This window comes from Ambystoma mexicanum, chromosome 12 (genome assembly GCF_040938575.1).
Source record: "Ambystoma mexicanum isolate Mex_15411 chromosome 12, UKY_AmexF1_1, whole genome shotgun sequence".
Classification (NCBI taxonomy): Eukaryota; Metazoa; Chordata; class Amphibia; order Caudata; family Ambystomatidae; genus Ambystoma; species Ambystoma mexicanum.
Genome location: NC_090936.1, coordinates 201,445,388 through 201,471,561, shown reverse-complemented (window position 1 = coordinate 201,471,561; position 26,174 = coordinate 201,445,388).

Sequence of the window (26,174 nt, the reverse complement as noted above, 5' to 3'; positions counted from 1 at the left end):
CCACTCAACTCTTAATGACCACTGGACTGTTGTTGTGTGGAAACACTCGTAATGTTACTTTGGGCAAGTGTTGATGAAGACCATTTCTAATTAAGAAAGGATCATAGAATGTACAAAAGAAACCCTTTATATTTGCCAAGTTTCTTACCTGACTTATTGCCGGTGGAAAACCTAATGATAGATATATTAAGGGTTTATTTAAACTACATTGAAATATCTTTGGAAAACTGCAGAAGGTACCACCCAATCCATAAACCTGGAGAAGCCTGGAGGATAGCTCAGGGACAACGCACTGTCGTGGAAACAAGACAATGCAGAGACGTTTGGCGCTTGGAAGTTGGATTCCGGTATTACGTGTGGTAGCAAAAAACAGTTTTATTTATTACGTGTGGTAGCAAAACACTGTTTTATTTTTATTTTTTAATAAGGTAGCATTCCACCAGGTTACTCTCAAAGCCAGAAACTGCATTGCTCTCTAGATAATCTTAGCCCAATTTGAGCTTTATAGCAGCCTCTATCATCATTTCTGGGTTCCTTATAGCTACAAAATTCTTAATCCTCGGTAAAGCAGATTTATCAATACTTTCAGGGGTTTGCCATAGCGCACACTCATTTAAACCTATTAGTTGTGCTTTGACACGTGCAACCCAGGGAATGCAAATGTTTCAATTCTATCAAGAGACTGATGGCTCACATATCCCCAAATTCCCACTCCAAAGACAGCAGCTGGAATTGCTTGCCATTGATATAATTTAAGTGCTGGGGAAATTGCACAGCTCCCATGTTTTTTTGAAGAAGGAATTCAGAGCCCCACTGTACTTTCCCAGGTTACAGCAGGCTTTTGCAATTTGTGAAGCCCATCCGCAGTTCTCATGGAATCTGATTCCAAGACAGTAATAAAATAACGTCTGTTCCAATGTTCCATTTTAACTTTGTCTACAGAGATGTCCAATTATAGATGCTGGGTGACCTTGAACGGACCAAAATAACGAGGGGCCATCTTGACAGGTAAGTTATGAATTGGCAGGTTTTTAGATGACAACCAAACCCGATCCCCCACCTGGAAGTCGGGTTCCAAGGTTTGACCCCTGTCCGCCTGCCTCTTCATGCGCTCCTGTGCCTCCGCCAGGGCCCCACGTGCCAACTCATGATGCTTCTGTATGGTGGATACCAATTGATCAGCAGAAGGAACGGTACTTGGTAACACTGGACGAAAAGGCGTCAATTTGGGGTGTTGGCCCGTAGAACAATAGAATGGACTCACACCAATAGAGGCATGTATGGTGTTGTTGTAGGAGACCTCCGCCAGGTCTAGAAGCGATCCCCAGTTGGATTGCGTGGCGTTAGCGTAACACCGAAGATAGTCCTCCAGGGTTTGGTTAGTTCTCTCAGTTTGACTGTTGGTCTGAGGGTGGTAACCGGAACTCAATGCCCTGCGAATGCCGAGATGATCACACAGTTTGGTCCAAAAAGAAGAAAGGAACTGAGGCCCTCTATCCGAGATGATCTTCTCAGGTAAACCATGCAGTCGATATACTTCGTGCAAAAAGACAGACGCCATTTGAGCGGCCGTAGGTATCGCACGGAATGGAATGAAATGGGCGCGCTTGGTGAAGCAATCCACTACCACCATAATACAAGTACATCCGTTAGAGGGCGGTAATTCGACTATAAAGTCAGTTGCAATGGTGTGCCAAGGATATGGTGGTATTTCAGAGGGTTGTTATAACCCCAATGGACGCCTCCTGGGAGCCTTGACCTGGGCGCAGACTGCACAACTCTTCACATAACTATTGACTTCTCGAGCCCAGCCGGGCCACCAAAACTGTCTGGATACAAGGTCTTGAGTGGCTCGGACGCCACGATGTCCACCGACGCACGAGTCATGAAAGCCATGTAGTATAGTCTTACGGACAGTACCCCTTGGGACGTACAGTCTTCTTTGAAAAAAAAGCAGCCCATCACGTTCCGTGACCAATGCTCTCTTACGAAGAGCTGTTCTTTCGGGATCCATCAAAGTCTCCCTTTGAATGGTCTGAAGATAGGGAGATAAAGTCAACAGAAAATGACTAGGTGAGATCAAGGGCATATCGAGACTGAGTTTCTCCTCACCCTTTTCCAAAGAACGAGACAAGGCGTCAGCTTTCAGATTGGAAGTGCATGGTATGTATGTTATGTTGAATACATAGGGAGAAAAGAAAAAAGCCCATCGGGCCTGACGTGGCGTACGACACTGCAAAGAACGAAGGTATTGTAGGTTTCGATGATCAGTGCGTACTTCCACCGGAAAGCGACCCCCAAGCAGATGATGTCTCCATTCCTCGAAGGCAGTCTTGATGGCCAAAAGCTCCCTTTCTATGACTGCATAATTTCTTTCACTGGGAGTTAACTTACGAGAGTAGTAGGCCACAGGGTGTTCGATGGAAGTAAGTCCATCCTTTTGAAGAAGAACGGCCCCTACAGCAAAATCCGAAGCATCAGCCTCCACAATATAAGGCAGCTCGTCTTGTGGATGACGTAAAACTGGAGCGGTACAAAAATCCGTCTTCAAGGAATCGAATGCCAACGAGGCGTGTGAATCCCACTGATATGGAACCTTATTGCTGGTCAATCTCGTAAGTGGAGCCGAAATTCGAGAAAAAGATGGGATAAAACGTCGATAAAATTTGGCGAATCCCAAAAACCGCTGGAGAGACTTAACATCATGAGGCGGTCTCCATTCTTGAATCGCTTGGACTTTTCCGGGATCCATCTGGATACCTGCACTGCTAATCACGTAGCCCAAGAATTCCATCTTGTCTTGGTGGAAGGAACACTTCTCTGCCTTAACGAACAGATGATTCAGTGACAAACGATGGAGGACCTCTTGGACGTGTCCAACATGTTCCTTCAAAGAACAGGAAAAAATCAGTATGTCATCCAGATAAATCCAAACAGATATGCCTGTCAAGTCACCAAAGATGTTGTCCATTAGACGCTGGAAGACGGCTGGGGCATTACACAGGCCGAAAGGCATGACCCTATACTCATAATGCCCGTAAGGTGTTTTGAATGCCGTCTTCCACTCGTCCCCGTCCTTGATCCGGACCAGGTGATAAGCACCCCGTAGATCTAGTTTGGTAAAAATCCGGGCCGAATGTAGAGTTTCCAGAATGTTTCGGATCAAAGGCAATGGATAGCGATCCTTTATGGTGATTTCGTTCAGCTGCCGATAATCTATGCACGGACGTAATGTTCCCTCTTTCTTTTTGACAAAAAACAGTGGAAATCCTGCGAGTGATTTAGAAGGAACGATGTATCCTTTCTTCATACAGTCGGCCAAGTAATCCTGCAATACCTGTCTTTCAGCCTGAGTTAAAGCGTACACCTTACCATGAGGAATCTTGGTGCCAGGAAGCAGGTCAATAGCACAGTAAAACGGCCGATGAGGCGGCAAGGGGATGTCAATAGGCTCAGAAAACACCTGTTCGTAGTCGATGTATGCCTGTGGAATCTGAGAAACCGAATTTACACCAGCCCCATTACCACTTGATTCCAGTGTGGTAGAGAGATTTGAGTCTTGGGATAAGACTGACTGAGTGCAATGCTGAAGACAGAAGGCGGAGGCAAAAGTCAGAGTATGGGTTTCCCAGTTAATCACCGGATTGTGATGTTGAAGCCAAGATAATCCCAAGACCACCTTGTATGTGGGGGACTTGATCACGTCCAGAGCTATTTGTTCCTTGTGTTCAGAGACAAAAAGAGATAGTTCCATGGTATGTAAGCGGATGGGTCAGAGGACAAGGGTGTTCCGTCTATGACTTCAACTGGTAAGACTGTTCCTCTAGACAAAAGTGGTATCCGATTTGTGGTAGCGAATACCTCATCAATATAGTTTCCCGAGGCTCCGCTATCCAACAATCCCTGGACTTCCAAAGACCTGTCCATCCATTGTATATTGATCTTCATGGTCATCAAGATGGCAGGTTGCATGGGCTGGAGCACCGAACAGGAGTGGGAAAGGACTGATAAAGAAGTTGGACCTGTCGTAGCCTTTCCATTACACGACAGGTCCACTAGTTTCCCGCCTTCTTTTGTGGTCGAAGAGGGCAAGTACCCAAAAAGTGGCCAGCAGCCCCACAGTAGAGGCATAGACGTAAATTTCTCCTGCGTTTCTTTTATTCCTCAGGCAAAGGACCTCTTATGGCCCCCAACTGCATAGGTTCTGGTCCGGAATCCGAAGAACCAAATGTACCAGCAGGAACACTAGGCATTCTGGTATTGGCTCTCTCGAACCGACGTCTTTCAACCTTCCGTTCTGCCAATCTTTGGTCTATCCGAAGCACTTGTTCGATGAGGCGTTGGAAGGTCTCTGGCTCGGGAATGTGTAAAAGCTCATCCTTGTATTCTTCTCTCAGACCCCGGCGAAACAAGGTTTTCTGAGTGATTTCTGGCCATTGTGAATCAGTTGCCAGTTGTCGGATACGACTTATATATGATATTATATCTGCGTTCCCCTGCTTGATGTCCATCAGTTGGTTTTGAGCGACTGAAGCCAAATTGGGGGTTTGAAAGACCTCCAAAAAGGCTTTTTCAAAACCCACAAAATCGTTTAAAATAGGACTATTAGTGGCAACCAGAGGTGTCGCCCAAGCCAAAGCATTTCCAGCCAGGTTTCCCAGAATGTACCCGATCTTGGCTTTGTCATTGTTGAAGTGGGTTGCTCTGAAAAGAAAATGGATCCGGCAATGATTGCAAAATTCGGCGACACGTCGCGGATCCCCATCAAACTTGATTGGTGCAGTGTGGGCTAAAGCGTTTTCTGCCGAAGAGCTTCCTACGGCTCCCTGCATCACCAATTGTCGCAAAGATTGGTTCTCTTGCTGTAATGCTGTCATTTCTGCTCTAAGAGCACGTAACTCGTCACGAAGATTCTGATCCTTCTCCATCTTGGAACTTGAAGGCAGGCGTCTCAATCTGTTAAAATGGATATCACGAGATCGATGAGTACCTGTTTGTCTTGCCGAAGGTCTTGGGTTGGCAGCCAGACAGACTGTTCTTCTCTGAAGCAAGTGTAACGCGGGTAGCAAGTCCAGCCCTCAACCCAAACTTAACAACTGGGCGGAGGGTGAACCGACTCCCAACGTCACGGTGTGCTCCCCCTGATTTTCGTGACGTCAGGACAGTGCAAGCACTGGCAGGGGGAGCAGAGGGTGGTCTGTCCTTCCGCAGCAGTAGATGATATATCAGGTAGCTGGCGGATCTTGTCCACGGCGGATGAATTACCAGGCAGGCGAGCGGATGCTGAATTTCCAGGCAGGCAAGGAGGATGATGAATTTCCAGGCAGGCAAGGAGGCTGATGAAGTCAAGCACCAAGGGAGAGGCAGGCAAACAGGAGCGCAGAAGGACCCAGAGAGAATCAAGTAGATTGTGGTCAAAAGGACAGGTAGGGACCTGAAAGGAACTGGCAGGAAAATGGTAATGGCCAGGGGAACTGAAGGGAACCAGGTGGGAGCAGACTGGTAGATGGCAATGGCCAGAGAATAGGAGGGAACCAGGGGGGAGCAGAAATGCCAGGGAGCCCCAATACTGAACAGGGAACCAACGGGCAGATGAACGGAGCGAAGACACGGTCAAAAACAAAAGCGCATTGAGACGCGATTGAATTTAGTCCCGGCTCATCTTATAGGGGCGCCAGCACCTGAGAGGCTTGGACCGCAAGCCGCCTCGTTCCCAGGTGCTGGCGAGCCCAGAACGAGACTTGAGAAGCAAGCTCTCGTCGCTCCGAGTGCCCAATATACTGCGCATGCGCAGTGGAACATAACTCCGGATTCCCGGAATTCCCCGGGGAGCCGAACCCCAAGTGCGGAAGCGAGAATAAATCCGCCAAGAGGGAGCCGATCGGACGGGAGCGGAAGGGCCAGACCGTCGGGTGAGTGGCATGACACAGAGTGACTTACAACCCTTCTGTTTCCCAGTGAAACTGTGAAAGGGGAAAGACCAAGACAATGTTGACTCCCTCATTTGGTATCCCTTGAGTCACTTAGAGGAGGTCTCCAAACTAATAGAAGGGGTATTTGACGAATCCAGGGAAGTTGTCCCCTCTCTCCAGGGGGCGATCCACCCCACCCCATTTAGGGCTAGTGAGGTGAACCTGCTATGTCTAACCCTTCCTAGGGGACAGGAAAAGTGGGATCCGACTGGGGTGACCCTCCCTTTAGAGGACAAGACATCCTTTAGCAGGGATATGAATCACCCTCCCTTTTCTTAGGAAACTAATGTCTTAATTCGTTATTTGGGAATTGTGCCAAACCACTGTGGGAATATTTTACCTGGTTTGGTTTCTAACCCCGTACGGTTGTCATCGCAAAAACAATGGAGAGTTCCATCTCCTCTCAGAGATGTTTATAAAGGCTGTGTGGGAGTGACATGAAGGAGAGCCAGAAAGTGAGCATGAGAATCTGAAATACCCAACGCCGGGGGAGATACTAAAATCATGAGAGAAGCTGTTTGCCTGAAGAGCTCAAGCGATGCTGAGAGAGCAAACAGACCTGCATCAGGGGTGTGAAACTCAAGACCTAGTAAGACCCCAGGGAGGGGTAGGAACTGAAGGGGTACCGAACCAAGTCAGGATAGGCCCGGCTATCGAAGGACACATGAAGGGACTGTGTTTTATATAGAAGTGAGAAGCAGGCCTGAAAGCCTAGAGGCGTTCACCTTTCCCTTATGCCATGGGCAGGAGTCTCTAAGGAAACCAATGTACTGGAACTGTAAGACGGGCAGTAGCCTCCGAGAGAAAGGTTGATGACAAGCTGGGAAAGTACATTTCAGTTCAGAAATCACCCGATTGGGCAAGAGGCCCTTAAGTATTTTCATTTATAGTTCTTGTTACCGACTAGTGGTAGGGTTAGAATCAGGTCAGTTTGGTTTCTAGATGGAGGTCAGGTTTACTTTTGTATGACATCCTTATGTTCGCCCTTTTGCACACTTTTACTTATTTTGAGAATAGGGACCAGAGTGATAGGATTAGAATAGACTGGGGGTTTCCACCAAAGTAAAAGCTTTCAGTGCAAAACACAGTGAGTTGTCCATCTCCCAATTCTGACCTTCCACAGCACTATGTGCCCTAACAGCTGCTGGAATGCCAATTACTAATGCTGAGCAGAAAGTGTATGTGGGGTGTCTTTTTTTAAAACATTGCCAATTTACCACTACCACTCAATTCTTAATGACCACTGGACTGTTGTTGTGTGGAAACACTCGTAATGTTACTTTGGGCAAGTGTTGATGAAGACCATTTCTAATTAAGAAAGGATCATAGAATGTACAAAAGAAACCCTTTATATTTGCCAAGTTTCTTACCTGACTTATTGCCGGTGGAAAACCTAATGATAGATATATTAAGGGTTTATTTAAACTACATTGAAATATCTTTGGAAAACTGCAGAAGGTACCACCTAATCCATAAACCTGGAGAAGCCTGGAGGATAGCTCAGGGACAACGCACTGTCGTGGAAACAAGACAATGCAGAGACGTTTGGCGCTTGGAAGTTGGATTCCGGTATTACGTGTGGTAGCAAAAAACAGTTTTATTTATTACGTGTGGTAGCAAAACACTGTTTTATTTTTATTTTTTAATAAGGTAGCATTCCACCAGGTTACTCTCAAAGCCAGAAACTGCATTGCTCTCTAGATAATCTAAGCCCAATTTGAGCTTTATAGCAGCCTCTATCATCATTTCTGGGTTCCTTATACCTACAAAATTCTTAATCCTCGGTAAAGCAGATTTATCAATACTTTCAGGGGTTTGCCATAGCGCACACTCATTTAAACCTATTAGTTGTGCTTTGACACGTGCAACCCAGGGAATGCAAATGTTTCAATTCTATCAAGAGACTGATGGCTCACATATCCCCAAATTCCCACTCCAAAGACAGAAGCTGGAATTGCTTGCCATTGATATAATTTAAGTGCTGGGGAAATTGCACAGCTCCCATGTTTTTTTGAAGAAGGAATTCAGAGCCCCACTGTACTTTCCCAGGTTACAGCAGGCTTTTGCAATTTGTGAAGCCCATCCGCAGTTCTCATGGAATCTGATTCCAAGACAGTAATAAAATAACGTCTGTTCCAATGTTCCATTTTAACTTTGTCTACAGAGATGTCCAATTATCTGTATTTTGAGATTACGACCTGAAAATCATAGTTTTTGTTTTTCCAGTTTTAAGTTCCAAATCCAGTTCCTCACATTTCTCAAAAAATATATTCAAATTTGCCTTCGGGCCTTGAGGAGTAGTAGAAAGAATGACTGCATCATCTGCGTAAAATAAGGCAGGATAATTATCCAGATCCATATTGGGGCTATCGAAACTCTTCTGCACCAGTACTTTAATTATCTAATCAATATATAATTAAAAGGTAAATGGGCAATGATACAGCTTTGTCTCACTCCCTTTACCACATCGAAGGTAGCAGTTAACTCTCCAGCCAGATGAAAACGCACAGCGGCCCCATTCAAAGTATATAGGAACCGGATGCAAGACATCACTTCAGGAGGGACTCATCTCTCAATTAGGATCTGCCAGAAAAATTCCTTTGAAACGCTATCAAAAGCCGTCCTGTGATCCATAATTACAGCATACAGCCTCATCTTGAAAAGCGTAGTGTACTTCTGGCTCAACAGGAATAATCAGAATTGTGCTCTTATGATTTTGGAACCCCTCCTTAAGATCATTTATTATTTCTTTCTCATCTGCCAACTTTGCAAATGGGATAACCTGTGTTTGAAAATATCTTTTTCCCACACCATCTAAAAGTGAAATAGGCCCATAACTAGCAGGGTCATCCCTGCCTCCTCTTTTTATAAATGAGTACAATAACTGCATTTCTCCAGGAGGCTGGGGCAACACCCAATTGAATGACTGCATTCAAAATCCTACACAAAATGATATCCCAAACCTTTGGTTCATCCTTAAATAAGTCAGAAGGTATTCTATCTGGCCCAGATGCTTTACCAATCTTTTGGGACTCTATAGCCTTTCGGACTTCTGTTACATTGAACTGGAAGTTTTCTAAATACTGCTCTGGCTTGACATTCTGGTCTTGCCCTACATTGTGATTTCCATACAAGTTAAGTGCTGCCACCAACTTTCTGCTGGAATACAGCATTAGAGTGTTTGATCCTCGTGCAGGTTTTCGCCCACTATCGATTTCCAGTACAGGGTATGATCTCCTTCTTGATAGGCTTTTAGCAATTCATCCCATTTTTGTACCATAAAAGGCTTATTTTTCTGTTTAGTTAGGGCCTTATATTCGGCTCTACATATCCAGTGCTGTATCTTATCCACAGCCCCACCCGAGCCTACACATTGCACTATTTCGTTTTTTGCCTCCCTGCAAGTTTTGTCATACCAACAATGTTTTTTTATTGCATATATTTTACCTAAAGTCCCAGATGAGGGTACGTAAGGCACCAAATTCACCAACAGTTTATCAAATGCCACCACTAACTCTATATCAGTTACACCTTCTGAGTGAGTTGATATCAGATTTTCCAGAATTACCTTATATATATATGGTTTTGTGTCTTGCTCAACCACTCTATGCCATTTCACTGATTTCTGGCCGTGGCCTGCTGGAGCAATGATTTCATCCATCTTTGACTTATATGCTAATGGGGAAGTTACCCTGTTGAAACTAATGAAAATACTTAGTGGATTATGGTAGTCCCTTCATGAATCTTAAAGTTGCTTACCCTAGACCAATCTTTAGCTGAAACCATAATATAATCAATCAGGGGACTACCTTTCTGCCCAGTAAATGCTGGTTTAGCAGGTTGATCATCTACAAACCTGCCATTGCACGCCCTAAATTCTATGTTATATAGAATACATAATGCATCAATGGCTCGACGGTGGACCCTTTTCGGGGGCGTTGTGACCAGGGGTTGAATATTGCAGGCACTGTCCTGGTCACCCACCCCCTTCCCCACCCTGAGTTCCCTAATTGGCTCTATTTGAAAGTTAAAAGCACCTCCCTGAGTTCCCTAATTGGCTCTATTTGAAAGTTAAAAGCACCTTCAACAACTATGCAAGGCTTTGCAATCTTAGTTTCCTTACAGGAATTGATAAATTCCTGAATTTATTCCACCATAGCCAACCCATTACCTTCAACTGGTATATTGTACAGATTAAATAATATAATCCATTGATCATCCCCAGTACTAATGACCAGATGCTGAAACCCTTCCATGCCTTTTTTTCACAAAATCTCCTTCCATTCCAATACAGTCTCCAGTATAATGACAAGACCCCCCAACCCCCATAGAGCCTTTTCTGAAGTATTGAAATATTTGGCGGCACTGTAGAGTAATCGCCTCCATTGGCCAGGTTTCCTGCAAGAGGATTGGCTGATACCCCCTCAGGAAATCAGCCCAAGTAGGATCCTCAAGATTTTTTACAATGCCGGCAATATTCCAGCATAGAAAAAAACATCTGCTCCCTAATGCTGGGCTACTTAGGCCATGTGGTAGTCAGTCCACTTCTTCTAGATTTCCCTCGTCAAGATCAATCGACATTCTCCCCATCCTCTGTCTTATTGAGGGGTTTCAAAATCTTCAAGATGTGTAAGGGGCCTAACTTCTAAATTTATGATCATCACCCTGCTCTTGCGTACCAAGCATAGGGGCATGTGGGCTAATCAACATAGCAGTGCCCTTCGGCGGAAATGCCCGAAAGTCAATTGCCAGAATGCCATCAACTATTTCCCAGGTCCACAAAAATCTGAATAGAATCCGAGGAAGAGTTTTTCCTAGGGGTCTGAATGCATCTAACGATATCTGTTCTAATAATGGCTAAGCATCCCTTAACACGTCTTATCCAAAGGATGCATTTATTTCCCTGCGTCCTTGTCTTCAAAAGAATTACATAACATTAACCGCTATAACAAAGGGTGGATTCCAAAATCGCCCCCCTTCCTAAATGCAGCTCTTGTCATTAGAATTCAAGCTTGCATTTGGAGGGTGGGGCCTGTCAGACCTCACAGGCCCAGTGCTACATTGGGCTAGTGCTGGATTTCGTTCATTATTAATCATATCAGGCACAATTGGGCTTGAGATTCCTTTCCTTTGCAAAACCATGGGCAGTATTTTCCATTCAGGAAAGAGCCAAATGCCTTTTGGGTATCACTTCCCTTGATTTGTGATGTTAGTATTTTTACATTAGCTTTCAGATTTTTTATTTCGTCCACCAATTCCAGGAAACAATTAAACAGTTTGCCAATAATGAAAGACTAATCTCATTTAACAAACCCCTAACACCTATGTCCAAGGACTTTGTGAAATCTGTAGAAGCCACAATACTAGTATCAGTATCCAACCTACTACTGGTAGGAATCCTGTTAATAATCTGTATGGGTCCTCCTTTTGATATTCCCCCTTTTTCCACCATTTGTTTTTGGACCTGTTGTCTTCTTATAAGCTATTTTTGTACGCTAGTTGGTATCTGTGCTGGGTCTTCTTTGCCCGCGAAGGCAGTACATTTGTTAGGGAGGATTAGAGGATTAACCTCAAATATTTCCCACAGTCAGTTTTACCTCCCATCTCCCACTAGGGTCCCTTGTCAAGATTATGGTAGACACCCCTATTTTCAATACCTCTGTCAAAGGACTTGCTTGTTCCCCATGTCAGTGACATTCTATAATATAATTTATATCCCTGTTACCACCGCCCATGTTGTCAATTGGGAACACATAGATTTTTACCAAATTACTGCCCTGACCTTTTTCCCACCTCAAAGGGTCAAGCATTTCCCATTCTACTTATTGGTGGGATATGATCGGCCTCTTTAACCAGAAGAGGTTCATCAAAGGTAATCACCAAAGGACCCCAATTTTCATCTTGGGCCACACATTTAAAACCTTCTCCTTTCGTCAATGAACCCATCTCATCTGTTAGTCTTTTTTTTATATTTGAGCTTTCCATATCTTTTAACACATCTTTCATTTCAGTGATGTGTGCATTAACCCTCTGTAACAGGATTGAAAATTTGATAAATTTTATTGTGTCTAACTTCTGGAGAAGTGAAAGTAGCAGCTTTCGTTTGGACATATATCAAAAATAAAAGTGCAATCAATACAGAAATTGTCCAGAATGTCCGAATAACCAGCTCTCTTAGCACACTCAAAAAGGAAAGAAAGTCCCACAGAGGTGCCTTGACACAGTTTATAAGTTGAGGCAATTAGTAGGGTGGAAGTGCTCCTGCAACTGACTCAAGCAGCACCCATAGCCCGACTCCCCCCCCTCACTACTCTACAAAAAGATGTTAATCACACAGCAGTCTATGTTACTGAGATTGCTGGGGTGGCACACAGTATTGTCCAAATGACCTTTAGATGTAATTTATTCCACACAGATGTTATTTGAATAATTAATCAGCTGAATCTCAGTAGCTTTTTCTTGCTGAGGTTTCCTCAATACTTTGCAGACAAAAGAATGCCCAGATCTGCGCCATCAGTGTTACTGGAATCCTGCACAGTCACATACAGGACACTTTTCTCCCAGCATGCTCCCTCAGGTGTTAGGAAGCTAGACCCAGACTGAAGCCCGTGCCTGGCATTAATCAGTCACCATTGCATGCACACCTGAGCACACCCAAGCCTTACCGCGTTCCACTCCTGTCTAGATCCTGCTCAGCATGTCTCCTCTGCGACTCGTTCTCTACAACCCAATATTTATGAAAACAACGGAAACACAATAAGGACAAGGTTAACGGCTTCAGCGCTTTGCCTTTATTGTCCATTTATCTCTGCCAACAGCAGTCCACGCTCTACCTGCTTTCAGTGGATAAAAGCATCTCATTAAAGGGAAGAGACGCTTTGCAGTATGTACGCTATTTAAATGATCAAAATACATGCAACTATGCCACTATGCCACAGTGGCATAATGCTATTAAGGGGAAGTGACTCTCACGACCAGAGCTTAACACAAGCTCAGGAAAGTCTAAACCAAGGTATTTCACTACGAGTTCTCAGAAAAGCAACGGCATTAGACATTGCATTACTCTGGGAAAGTTAAACAAATCAAGGCAGGATTTTATGTCAGGACTGTGTTGCGTAGTGAAATACGCGGTATTGCGCATGCGCGGGTCATAAGGAGGCTTGCGCATGCGCAGTGTTAATAAAGACGGTCTATCCGGCAGTTGCCGCCGGGGACCTGAGCATGCAACATGCGTCCCGTGTGCTCTGTGAAGTATGCGTGTGTGACTGCGTGTGAATGCCAGCGCGGGCCCCGGGCAGCCCACGCAATACAACACTGGCGACGAGGACAGCACAGGAGCTCTGAGCCACTGCTCCGGTGAGTCAGAGAGAGAGGCACGCTTCCGTGTCGGCACAGACCCACGCACATGATCGGCGGCCATTATTGATCCTACGCAGATCGCAGCGGTTGCGGCCCTACGAGGTCGCTCGTGTGCCGGCTGCGATCCCCTGGCAAGAAAGCTCTTTTTTGGAACTTTTCCACAGCCCTGGCACATTGAAGGGCTGTAGTCTCAAAAAAAAGAAAAAGAAAAACAGGAGGTCTTTCCCTGGCTGAAAAGAGAGACACCAGACTGTAACCATCCAATTCCACAAGGCCATCTGTTATCATCCTTGGTGCTGATCACCTGCGCCCCATCTAGTGGCTGGGCTGCTTACGCCACCATCGAAGAGTGCCATACTGTGAGTACTTCGCCCAGTTGTCATCATGGGTGAGGGAGGAGAAGAAGAGGGCGCCCCTGCGCCTGTCCCACGCAGAATGCACAGCACATTGGCCCCCATGCCTGAATTTGACACCACTGCCCCACCATCCAAGCTGGGGCCGAAATGGCTTCTGTGGGTCAAGAAACTGGAAATGTTTTTCAGGGCTTCTGGGGAAGAGGATGATGACACGAAGATCGCCAGCATGGTGTACTCTGCGGGCACAGAGGTCCACAGGATTTATGACTCTCTCAACATCCTGGTGGTCACGTATGATACTGTGAAACAGGCTCTCCAGGACCATTTTCTTCCCATGACGAATATCGTCTTCGACAGGTTTGCTATGTGTGCAGAGAGGCAGCAGGAAGGAGAGTCGCTGAACCAGTTCTGTGCACGGCTGAGGCAACTAGCTAGCACCTGCAGGTGGGTGAATGAGGAGGAGATGGTACAGAACCAGCTGCTGCTAGGGTGCAGTTCGGGGAAGCTAAGGAGGCAGGTGTTGAGAGAACCACGCCTGACCCTACAGCAAATCCTTGACATAGGGAGAGCTTACGAACTGGCAGAGTCCAGGGATGTGAAGATGGATGCAGCCATGCACCTTGGCAAGGGCGAAGAAGCTTTCGCTATAGGGCGCTCCGCCCCAGGGAGGGCACCATGGACACCAAGGAGGGTATATGGTCCTCCTGCCACTGGCTCTATGCAGTCATGCCCATATTGCGGATATGACCTGCCCCACGTGGGATAATGCCCGGCGAAGACGTGAGTTTGTGGCCGGTGCGGCACACCGGGTCATTACGCGAGGGTGTGCAGGGCGTCCACCCCGGTGACGGCGTCGAGGGGGCCAGCGAGAATCGGAGGGAGCAACGCCCGGAGAGTGAGGGGTGTGTCATCGGCCGAGCAAGGCATGCAGGATCTATACATAGCGGAGGAGGAAGAGGAGGAAGAGGATATCTTCTTCACCTCGAGCATCGCCACCGGTCCCAGAGGAAGCTGACAACCGACGTGCATGGTGAACATTCGGGAGGTCCCCACTCCTGTTCTTATAGACACGGGAGCGTCAGTCTGCGTGCTGACGACCAAACATTATGAAGCTCTTCCAGGCCCTCCCAAGCTGTCTGAGTCCAAGACGCTGATATACGCGTTTGGGGGAGATACTCCGCTGCCGATCCAGGGAGTGTTTGTGGCGCCCGTGTCCCATGGGCAGAGCAAGATCAAGGCAAGGTTCTTCATGACAAGTGTAAGCCCGCACTCCCTCCTGAGTTGTGCTGCCTCCGAAGCCCTCTATATAGTGCATTTTACGCTGGCCGTTTATCACACCGATATAGACCACCTACTGCAGCGCTTTGACACCGTCTTCCAAGGAGTCGGAAAGATGAAAGGGGACCCTATCAGGCTTCACATCGATGGGTCGGTGAGACCATCAGCTCTCAAACATCGCCGGATACCGTTCCACCTGAGGGCACAGGTGGAGAAGGAGCTACAATCACTCATTGACTTAGACATTATTGAGAGGGTGGAAGGCCCGACCCCGTGGGTTTCACCAATTGTTGTCGCCCCAAAGCCCAAACAGCCCGGAGCAGTCCGCATCTGCGTGGACATGAGGTTGCCGAACATGGCGATCAAAAGGGAGCAACACCTCATGCCCACCCAGGATGACATTGTTGGCGAGCTACAGGGAGCGAGAGTCTTCTCCAAGCTGGATCTGAGGTCCGGCTACCATCAACTGGATCTTCATCCGGAGTCCAGATACATTACCACCTTTACGACTCACAAGGGACTGTACCAGTTCAAGAGGCTCAGCTTCGGGGTCTCGTCGGCAGCAGAAGTCTTCCAGAATGTCATCTGGGGGGCAATGGCGGGGCTAAAAGGGGTGATCAAGATGTCGGACGATATCCTGGTGTTCGCAAAGTCGGAAGCGGAGCATCTGAAGCGCATGGAGCGGACACTAGAGAGACTCAAAAGCCTGGGACTGACCCTACACCGGAAGAAGTGTGAGTTTCTGAAGGGCCGGTTGGAGTTTTTTGGGTTTGTGTTCCATGCCGGGGGCATCTCACCTGATCCGGAGAATGTACGGGACATTCGGGAGGCGGCCCGCCGGAGTCTCCCACGGAAATAAGGAGCTTCCTGGGCATGGTCAATTATTGTGGATGATTTATTCACGACCTGTCCTCGCTGTCGGAACCCTTGCAGGCTCTGACCAGGACTGACGTGGTGTGGGCCTGGATAGAGAAGGAACAAAGGGCATTCGCAGACATCAAGAATGCCCTGTCGGGGCAGGAGACTATGGCGTATTTTAATCTGTACAGGGAGTCGGAAATAGTGGTGGATGCCAGCCCGGTGGGACTGGGGGCGGTCCTCATGCAGGCAGACCCACAGGGGATCATGCAGCCCATCGCCTATGCCAGCAAGGTGCTCACTGAGACTGAGAAGCGATATTCGCAAATTGAGCACGAGGCCCTAGCCATCCTATGGGGCTGCAAGCATTTCCGGATCTACATCATGGGCAAGCCTGTAGTCGTCATAAAGGACCACAAGCCCCTGATTCCAATCATGTCCGGAGCCTCGTCCAAGCCCCCACCGCGCATCGAGAGGTGGATGCTCTCGCTCATGGAATATGGGGTCAAGCTGCAGTATCGCCCAGGCACGCACAATCCAGCAGACTATCTGTCCCATCACCCGGGGGCTGGGTGCCCCCGAGACTCTGATGAAGCGGCGGACTGCGTGGATATGGTGCAGTTTGTGGTAGAGTCGTCGCTGCCAGTGGCCCTGGTGCGCCAAGATATAGCTGACGCGTCAAATGTGGACGAAGTGTTCCTGATAATCAAGGAGGCCATGGCCAGTGGAGAGTGGCGTGATGTGCTCATGAACAATGCCAGGAGAGACTATGGTGCACGGAAGGATCTACAGGTGCTATGGAGGGCACGCCACAAGCTGTCAGTCGCTGATGACGGCCTCCTGTTGAGGGGACACCAGATCGTTGTACCACGGACACTGGTGGGAAAGGTACTGCAGCTCGCCCACAAAGGACACCAGGGGACAGCGAAGACGAAGGCACGCCTGAGGTTTAAGGTGTGGTTCCCAGACCTAGAGAGCAGGGTGGATGAATTTGTGCGGGCATGCTTACCATGCCAGGCGGCTAGTCCAGTGGAAAGAGGGCCACCCATCCAGGCCATGGGAAGAAGTGAGCAACCGTGGGGGACAGTGCATGCTGACTTCGGGTCCGCGGGCCGAGGAATGTACTTTCTTGCAGTGGTAGACCAGTGGTCGCTATATCCAGAGGTGGAGCTGGTGGAATACATGGCCAGCAACCCCACCATTCTGGCCCTGGAGAAGATGTTTGCCACCCATGGTTTCCCCATCAGATCTGTTCGGACAACCGGGCACCGTTCCAGGGACAGCAGTTTGCTCAGTATTGTGAGGAAAGGGGGATCAAGCACCGAAAGGTCACCCCACTGTGGGCCAGAGCAAATGGGGAAGTGGAACGCTTCATGCGGACGCTGAATAAGATCTTCCGAATATCACTGAATGGAGGGGAGGAGCTCCGCCGGAACCTCTTTGAATTTCTGCGCGAATACCGCCTGACCCCGCATCAGTCTACCGCGGTCGCGCCAGCTTAGGCCCTTTTTCAAAAGAGCTCCCAGGGGACTACTGCCGGAAGTCGAAGGCCGCTGCCCGGGAGTGATAGACAACAACCGAGTGTGGGAGGAAAGGGCTGTCCAGAATGAGCGGGAAAGCGCCAGGCGGAACCTGCCGGAGAAGTTGATTGCAGTGGGGGACACGGTGCTGGTCCGGAACCGCAGGCCGGAAGGGAAGCTGTCATTACCGTATGAAGCACAGCCACTTGGAGTGACCCATGTCAAGGGGTCCATGATCACCGCGGCCAATGCCAGAGGCACGGTCACCAGGAATGTGTCGTTCTTCAAGCGGATCGAGGCGGCGCCTACCCCCACGATGTACGACATGGCCGGACCCGGGCCTGGGACAGGATCTCCACCAAGGGTCGATGGACTGCCAGAGGCTCCAGGGATGCCAGAGACACCTCCAGAGGAATCCAGAAGGTACCCAAGCCGGGCGGGGCACAAGCCGCCGCAGAGGTTCCAAGACTTTATCATGGACACTGCCTTGTAATAGGTGGAGGGCTGTTCGTGAACTGTTGAACTGTTAGTGTTGTGTGCACACGTTATAACTGTTTGTTGTTTGGGGGGAAAAGGAGGGATGTTGCGTAGTGAAATACGTGGTATTGCGCATGCGCGGGTCATAACGAGGCTCACGCATGCGCGCTGTTAATAAAGACGGTCTACCCAGCAGTTGCCGCCGGGGACCTCAGCATGCAACACGTGTCCCGTGTGCTCTGTGAAGTATGCATGTGTGACTGCGTGTGAATGCCAGCGCGGACCCCAGGCAGCCGCACAATACAACAGACTGGAGGCGAGCATTATGCTTCAACTTGTATTTATTCCTCTCTTCAGCAGTTTCAACATAAAATCAACTTTCTTTGAAATGTATTTTCTTTGTTTTTTTAAACTACATTTCCCTCATGTTTCCATGTAGTCCATCTCATTTCCTGTCATGTGCTCCTAGTCCTTCCTGTTCTATTGCTCCACCTCTTCTTTTCCTGCTCTTCAAGTAGATAAGTACCCCTTTGCCTGAACTGAGAGCGAAAATGTTGTTGATATTGTGATTTAACTGTTGTAACATGAGCACGATTATTTGAGAGTATACCAGGCCTGGGGGACACCAGGGAGCGAGTAACCAGGGCGCTAGGGCGCGAGCAGCAAATACCTTAAGTCAGGAAAGAGACTGGATCAGCATTCCGGCAGACAAGTGTGCACGTCAGGAGGCGGATCCCATGCCGTATTTTCAGCACATTCAGGGACTCTGTGGCCGGCCGCCTAGTCGGAGCAACGGCCCCTCCCGCGGCAGGAGTACAACGGCCTCCTCCCTCAGAGGGGCAGGGCTGCAGGAGTGCTCCTCAGGAGCACGACTCCAGAGAAATGCGACACACGGCGCTCAACACCATAACGAGCAGCCAAATTGATAGCAGCGCACAGACCGCTGCCAGCGTGACCCACGTTCTAAACTCCCATTGGGAGAGGTTGCATATACACGCTTACCTTTGGCATAAGATTAAAAAAATATATATATATTTAGACGCTCGGCGTGCATCGTGCTACAAACTCCCTACAAGAGGAGGAGCAGCATTTTTCCTTGTAATTCAAGGGATAAGCTTAGGAACCCCCCGGAAGTAAGAGATTAAGAAAAGAGAAACACCTAGAGGATAGTGAAGAGATCTCGGACATGTTTGAGCCCGAGAACATAAGAAACCCCAGATCTTCAGACTGGCAGCCGTTCCCTTGAGTGGCCAAATACATGACGCAGAGGCTGAGAAAAGCGTTCGAAAAAGAAGCAAGACAACGTATGAGAGCGGATTGTCCAAGGCCAGAGTTACCAGAAAAGTTAGCAGAGGCTCCTGAACTGGACCCAAACATGCTAGGTTTCGTATCCAAAACATCTAGAGACCCCCGGAAAGGAATTGACAGGGCATGCAGGAGCTGTCAGGAAAAGGTGCCTTGCAGGGCTTTTAGCCAAGATCATGGATCTAGCGAACGGACCACAGACACCGGGGGAGAAGTGGACCCAGAGATTCTAGTTGATTGGCGCAGAGAGCAGTATGCCTCCTAGAGAACGCAAACTACACTATCTCCTCAGAAAGGCAAAAATAGATTCCAAATTAGGAGACCTAGCCTCTTATGAAGTAGGCAAAGCAGCCCGAGGCCTTCTCTTTGGAGAGACATTCAGGAAGGAAATGGGGAGATTTGTGGGGACATACAGTTCCCAGGAAAAGGCCCAAGCTTTGATTAGGAAGATATTTCCTAGCAAGGTTTTCTCTGGGACCGGTCACTATCGAGGTCGGGTGACCAGTCATTATGAAGGCACGAGTAGGCCTCAGAGTAACAGAGCCCAGTATTGGGAAAATAAACAGCAGGACCCTTTCTTCCCCAGCAGGGATCGATTCCCGAGAGGCCATCGAGGAAGAGGACTGGGAAGAGGACAGAACTTCCCCGCAGGTGAGACACACCAGATTCCCACCAGTCGGCGGGGGAGACACACAGCAATTTTGGCGAAACTGGCACGCGCTTTCCAGCATTGGCTGGGTACTACAGACTGCAGGGGCCTGCAGTTACAGTTCACGCAAGAACCACATTAGGAACGCCCACCAGTCCCCTTACACATAGCTCAAACAGAGAGGGAAAGCCTACACAACGAACTACTACATCTAGCGCAGAAGAGGGCCATCAACACATGCAAAACACTACCAACGTTCGTATGCAACATGTTCCTGGTCCACAGGAAAGAGAAAGTGAGGCCAGTGATAAACTTGAAGGAACTGAACAGCTGGGTGACTTACCGCCACTTCAAGATGGAAGGGATTCACCAGGTGACAGACAATCTAAGACAAGGCGCCTGCTCTCAGGGATCGATCGCAAAGACATGTACCTCACATTAACTATCCAAGAACAGTACCAACCCTTTCTAGCGTTTGCCTGGGATGAGCAATATGGTAATTTACGATGATGCCCTTCGGCCTAGCATCAGCACTGTGGGCCATTACAAAATTCATAAGACCGACAGCAGAAGCGATTAGGGAGAAAGGGATCTGGATGATCATCTACCTGGATGACATTGTGCTACTAGCAGACAGCAAAGAAACTCTCTGATACCAGACAGAATGGGTAAACAGACTAATCTGGTCTCTAGGATTCTTAGTGAATCAGGAGAAGTCTGACAGTGTGAAGAGGATAGACTTCCTCAGATTCATAGTAGACACCAATACAGCAATTCAAGAGTTACCAGCCAGGAAAATAAGAGACATCAAGAAAGAGATAAGAGGATGTCTGGACAAGGGATTAGTATCCTTGAGAACACTGGCAAGGATAGTGGGACTGTAAGCATCATCTACTCAAGCCATATTTCCAGGGCCCTTACATTATCAGGCCCTGCAGGAACTAAAGATAAGACACCTACAGCAAGGGCTGAAATACCATCAGGCGTTGCCCCTGGATCTCGAAGCCAGAACAGAACTAGAGTGGAGGCTTTGGGAATATGGACAGTTGGAATGGGAAAGCCATATTCGGGGACCCCTCCGACCTGGTGATAGAGTCAGATGCTAGCAGAGCAGGCTGGGGAGCCTGGTGCGGGTCACTGGAAACAGGAGGGAAATGAAGCTCAGAGGAGCTCCAGCTACACATAAATGCCTATACCTTTTAGTGTGATCCTTCACGATCAAAGCTTTCATGAAGAACAAAGTGAATTCATGTATTCTGTTGAAGATGGACAAAATCTCAGCAATCAAATATAACAACCACTTAGCTGGAACAAAGTCCAAGCTCCTAGTGGAACTAGCATGGACTTCTGGCACTACTGCCTCCAGTCAGGGACCTCATTGACAGCATAGTACCTTCCGGGAGTGCTCAACGTGGTAGCAGACTGGAACGCCCAACACTTGTCGGATTCCAGCGATTGGAAACTGAATGTGGAAATACTTCAGCAAATAGAACATCTGTGGGGCCCAGTCCACACACATCTATTTGCATCCAGGTTTAATGCACAGAAGAGCAGCTACTTTAGCTGGAGGTTAGATCTGACAGCGAGAGGAGCAGACGCCATCCTACAAGACTGGAGCAAGAATCTGCACTACGCCTTTCCCCCGTTTATAATGCTGAGCAGAATTCTAGCGAAGACTCGCAGGGAAGAAGCAAATCTGATTGTAGTAGCGCCGATATGGAAATCACAGGTATGGTTTCCGGCACTCATGGAATTACTGACAGACAGCCCGAGAATCTTACCAGCAGGAGAACACCTGCTCACGGACCCAGTTGGGTCATTTCATCCTCTGAGAATGAAAGGGACTCTCCCATTAATGGCATGAGGGATAGCAGGAGACGCTTGGCCCTGGCAGGTATTTTAAAGCAAGATGCACAGCTCATCGCAGAGTCGTGTGTGCCATCTACACGGCAGAGCTATGACGGTGCTTGGCGCAAATGGTTGCAGTGGTGCAGGAGGATACATGTTCATCCCGTTTCTGCCCCTATAGTAGAAATTCAAAATTTCCTAGCAGACCTGTTGCAAGACGGAAAAGATTTTCAGACAATAGGGGTGTACAGATGTGCAATTTCAGTGGGGCATCTACCTGTGAACGTTTTTTTTAATTAAAACAGATGAAATACACTGATTTGGAGTGTGGTTATTTGGTTGGGGGAAAGCTATAGATCACAGGTATACTATGGAAGTGAAATTAAGTCTGTAGCTGGTAAATTGAGTGAGTTATGCAAGATCTAGAAAGGTGGACTTTGAGTCAAATGAAGGCGCAAAAATAGGAAAGGAAATCAGTTGTGGCAAGAACAGTTTTACTCTACACTAGAGTATTCAGGCTAGGCCACCGAAGAAGGACACAGTAAGAGCCAGGGATGATTTGCGACTTCAACCCCGCCACCCCAGCGCCCAACCCTGGTGGAACCAGTCCGATCACTCGAAGTAGGACTAATGGCTTAGGACTACACAAGGCAAAATGACTAAAGAGATGGCGCTAGCACTAGAAATCAAAGGCAGGGCTGCATGAATGATTCTGACAGTTTGAACAAGTTATCAGGATAAGGATAGGATGACTTAGAGAGTGGGATATGTACAAAGCAAGACAAGTTATACTTGTTAGGCAGAAACCAGTGTTAGGCAGAAACCTGTGCAGTTCCCTCTGGGACCACTGCAAAAGATTTAAGACTACAGGTGTTTGGCAGTAAACCCACTTGGTAGCAGTCTGTACCACACATTTTCACTTGGTAGCTGTGGCTGAGCAGTCAGACTTCCCTCAAGAAGAGTTAGGCAGTATACAGAGTATTCACAATAGGTCAAGAGAACACAATAGAACAAGTAAACACTGACCAGGGCTTGGTGTAATAGAGATATCATTATTTATTTAAAACCACATCTAGAAAAACACACAGGCACTAATAGTAAGCAATTCAAAAACATGGTCACTAAAAGATATACACTCCCTTAAAAGAATATTAGACAAGTCTTAAGTAAAGCCCCACTTATTTTCAGACAGCGGTGAGCGCTTAACGCAGATGCCACTCTAATAGTTCGTTTTAAAAAGGGAGAGAAAAGCAGAGAACAAATTGAAACAGATCCCAACACTTTTACGAGAACATAACAAGAGAGGAAGGCAAAGTAAAACCGTGAATTCAGAGTCAGTAGGCTGGATCCGCTTTAAGAGGATCGAAACTAAATGTGTCCAAGGTCACACGGTTTGCAGTGCACAAAAGTCTTGAAAAGGTTCAAAAAGGAGTTGGACCAAAGAAAGGGACCAGTTAGAGGGTCAAGGCAGCCAGCCCAGTCCAGAAGGTTAAGGAGTTATTATTACCTTGTAGCAATCTTTAGAAAGGGAGGCCTGGCGGACACAGTACCTTAAAGTGGTGAGAAGACTCCAGCGGGGGCAGTTGGTTCCTGGTAGTGGGTGCAAGCCGGTGCTTCGTCCGGGGGAAGAGAAGATCTCGTCGTGGAGGAAGACAGGAGTCCCTTGCACTGCCAGGGAAGAAACCAGCCGCAGAGTTTCTCAGGTACAAGGAGCGGTCCGTTGATTCGCGGTTCAGTGGAAAGTGGCTATCCGGCCGCCGGGGTGCTTGGCACGGGCAGTTCGACCACAAACCGGTCTGGGGTGCGAAGAAGAAAGGTAAAACTGGTTGTGCCCACCAGTCAGGGGAAGAAACCTCTCCAGCCGGGAGATCTTCTCTGTCATCGGGAAGTGGTGAGTCGGTTCTGCAGGGCTCCACCGGTGGTGTAGTCGTGGTAGGTCGGCTCACCTTCTCCCTCGTCGGATTCTCAGGTCCTGTGGCGACTTCTGAAGTTCCAGTCCCCAAAGCCCTGCTTTTATGCAGCATACCCCCATTCACTCAGCCTAGCTGTCAATCAAACATGCTAAGTGGTGATGTGGGACTAGTAATGCCAATGGTGACTTTACATGCCCTGGGAGACAGTAGTCAGTCCCAGGGTATGGAGTCTATGGTGGGGTGTCACTATGACACCCCTGTGTTACTGCACGGAGGGTGCTGTGTAACACACATAGTAAAAACACATGAGACCCTATGGAGTAAAGGACCCCATAGCCCATAAAACACATTCACAGTCAAAGGAACACCATAAATGATGTCCAAGTGTGGGAGAAAAAGAGTCTCACTCTTGGCAGGAGAATAAAACAAACTCCAGAAATCCAGCAAAGCTGCTGGGGGACTCACTAGGTTAGGAAATTCAGCCTAAAGAGAGAATTCTCCCTAACAATACTATGGGCTTCTATGAGATGGTGATTTATACTTACAGTCCAATTTTAGTTTGGGATTTTGGACCGTCAAGGGATCTGGTCACTACATGGCAGGGCGCCAGGGAAATAGCTTGGCGTTCTGGTCACGGGATGGCACTTCTGGACTGGCAATTCTGGTCACTGGATACTAAAGATCGGCTGGATGACAGGTTTGCAGCAAGCATGCAGTTAGGGATATCAGGAGATGCTTCCCAAAAACACCACAGCTTTCCCCTTTTTAATGGGAGATTAGTGGGTTTTCAGAATGGAGGCCCTGCTGGAGCAGGATCAGCAATGCTTGGGTTTTGCATTGGGCCTTGGAGTAGGGTCAGCAATGTTTTGGCTTTGTAGTTTGGATCTGAAATCTGGATGGATGGGACAGGAACAGGACGCCGTCGCAGGAAATCAGGAAGAGTGTGTGTCAGTGTGTGTCTAGAGTATTGTCAAGGACTCCTATTTATAATGCCTAATGACATCATCACAGTATATTACTGGGGAAGGGTTAATTAAGCACGCCTCTAAACTACTCGAATTGGACGGGGTGCTAGTCTCCGCCTCGCTCTCAAATGGTTGGATTTCCAAGGGAATGATGTCAGATTTATGATGGGAGCTTTACAATGTCCAGAAATTCCCACAATTACTTTACTTAAAATCCGATTTTGCCAAAAACATACATTTACACAATTGCAATCTCTTAGCAACTTATATACACAGGTTACATATTTTGTGCAGCACATGTCAGTCCAATCCTCTAGTCCGTGAGACCTTGTTTCGTCCTTCTACCAATTTTTTGCACTTTTCAATGAGATTTATATTACTCAAAATTCTCGAATTTAATATATGGGTGTGGATTATCATAAGGGATGCATGTACAAAAATTCGCCTTGGCAACATAAATGCTTTTCTCGTAATCTGCCATATTCTCCCATCTCTGTTCCCAAGGTGTCAATTAATTCTACCAAATGTTAAAAGAAAGCCCATAAAATTATATTTAAAACTGTAAACTTTTTACATTTTTACTAATTCTTGGTGCAGAGATAAAAGTCTTTAAAGTTTATTTATAAAATAGTCTTTGGAACCAAAAGGCAGTCCATGTTACTGGATCATTTGTTTTCCTTCCCTCAACTGTTACCAACTGTCATTTCCTTCAAAGCAAGGTGGGGGTTTCTCAGCTTAATTGAAGGTTTTATTGCCCCTTCACACTTCACAGGTTAGTGTCCCAGGACCTCTATTGTCCCAGGCTGGAGCACAGACGAATGTCTGATGAGCGTGTGAACTTTCTTTGTCCTGGCCCATTCAAAGTTTTTCAAGCTGGCAATTATCACTTTAGTGTCCTGGAAGTTTATGGTGTGTCTCCCTTCCTAGGGTGAAGTTTCAGGGCTCTGCCATCTGGAATAACAGTTGTTTTGAGAGCTTGCAAATTTAGCCCATGTGTTTTAAAATATTTATTTTCTTATTTTGGTCCTGATTTAAAACACACATGTGGAATACAAATAGCCCCTGTATGTATTTTCACCAGCCACAAACCCCTTCACATTGCTAGGTAATGGCAGGCTTTCCTTCAACAGTTGCCTTTTTAAATGGGCATTTTCTCCTTTAGTTTTGCAAAAGCCCATTTTTTTCACATGTGTTGAAAACTGCTCCCTCAGATGCCCACACTGTCTTTGCAGCTATAGTCATTTCCTTGAATGCAGGAGTTTTATCTGAAGCATAGATACATTGACACTGACCTGGCTCAGAGAGTTAAAGTCTCTTTGAACTGCTGAGCTTGGATACTTTTGGAAAGAAATAAACTTGTGTTCCTGTGCGAGTGAAAGTGAAGTCGCTTATTGATTTCTTTCAGAGTTGGTTTGACTGGGCCTGTCACTCAGGAATTATGCCTGGTTTTGGTGAAGCACAGGGCCTTTTTAATCACAGTGGTTTCAGAATGAACAGATAATTAGCGTTAAAGCAGCATTTTTAAAGGGTGAAAATGTTTCATTTTGAAGGGGAATTTTGGGTTTTCCGCAAAACAGTGCTGTCTTTTCACTTCATTACATTTATATGTTTCAGAACACACTGGCATACCTTTTCAGTGTGTCTCATTGTTCCATCCTGCCTGAATTGTGCTTG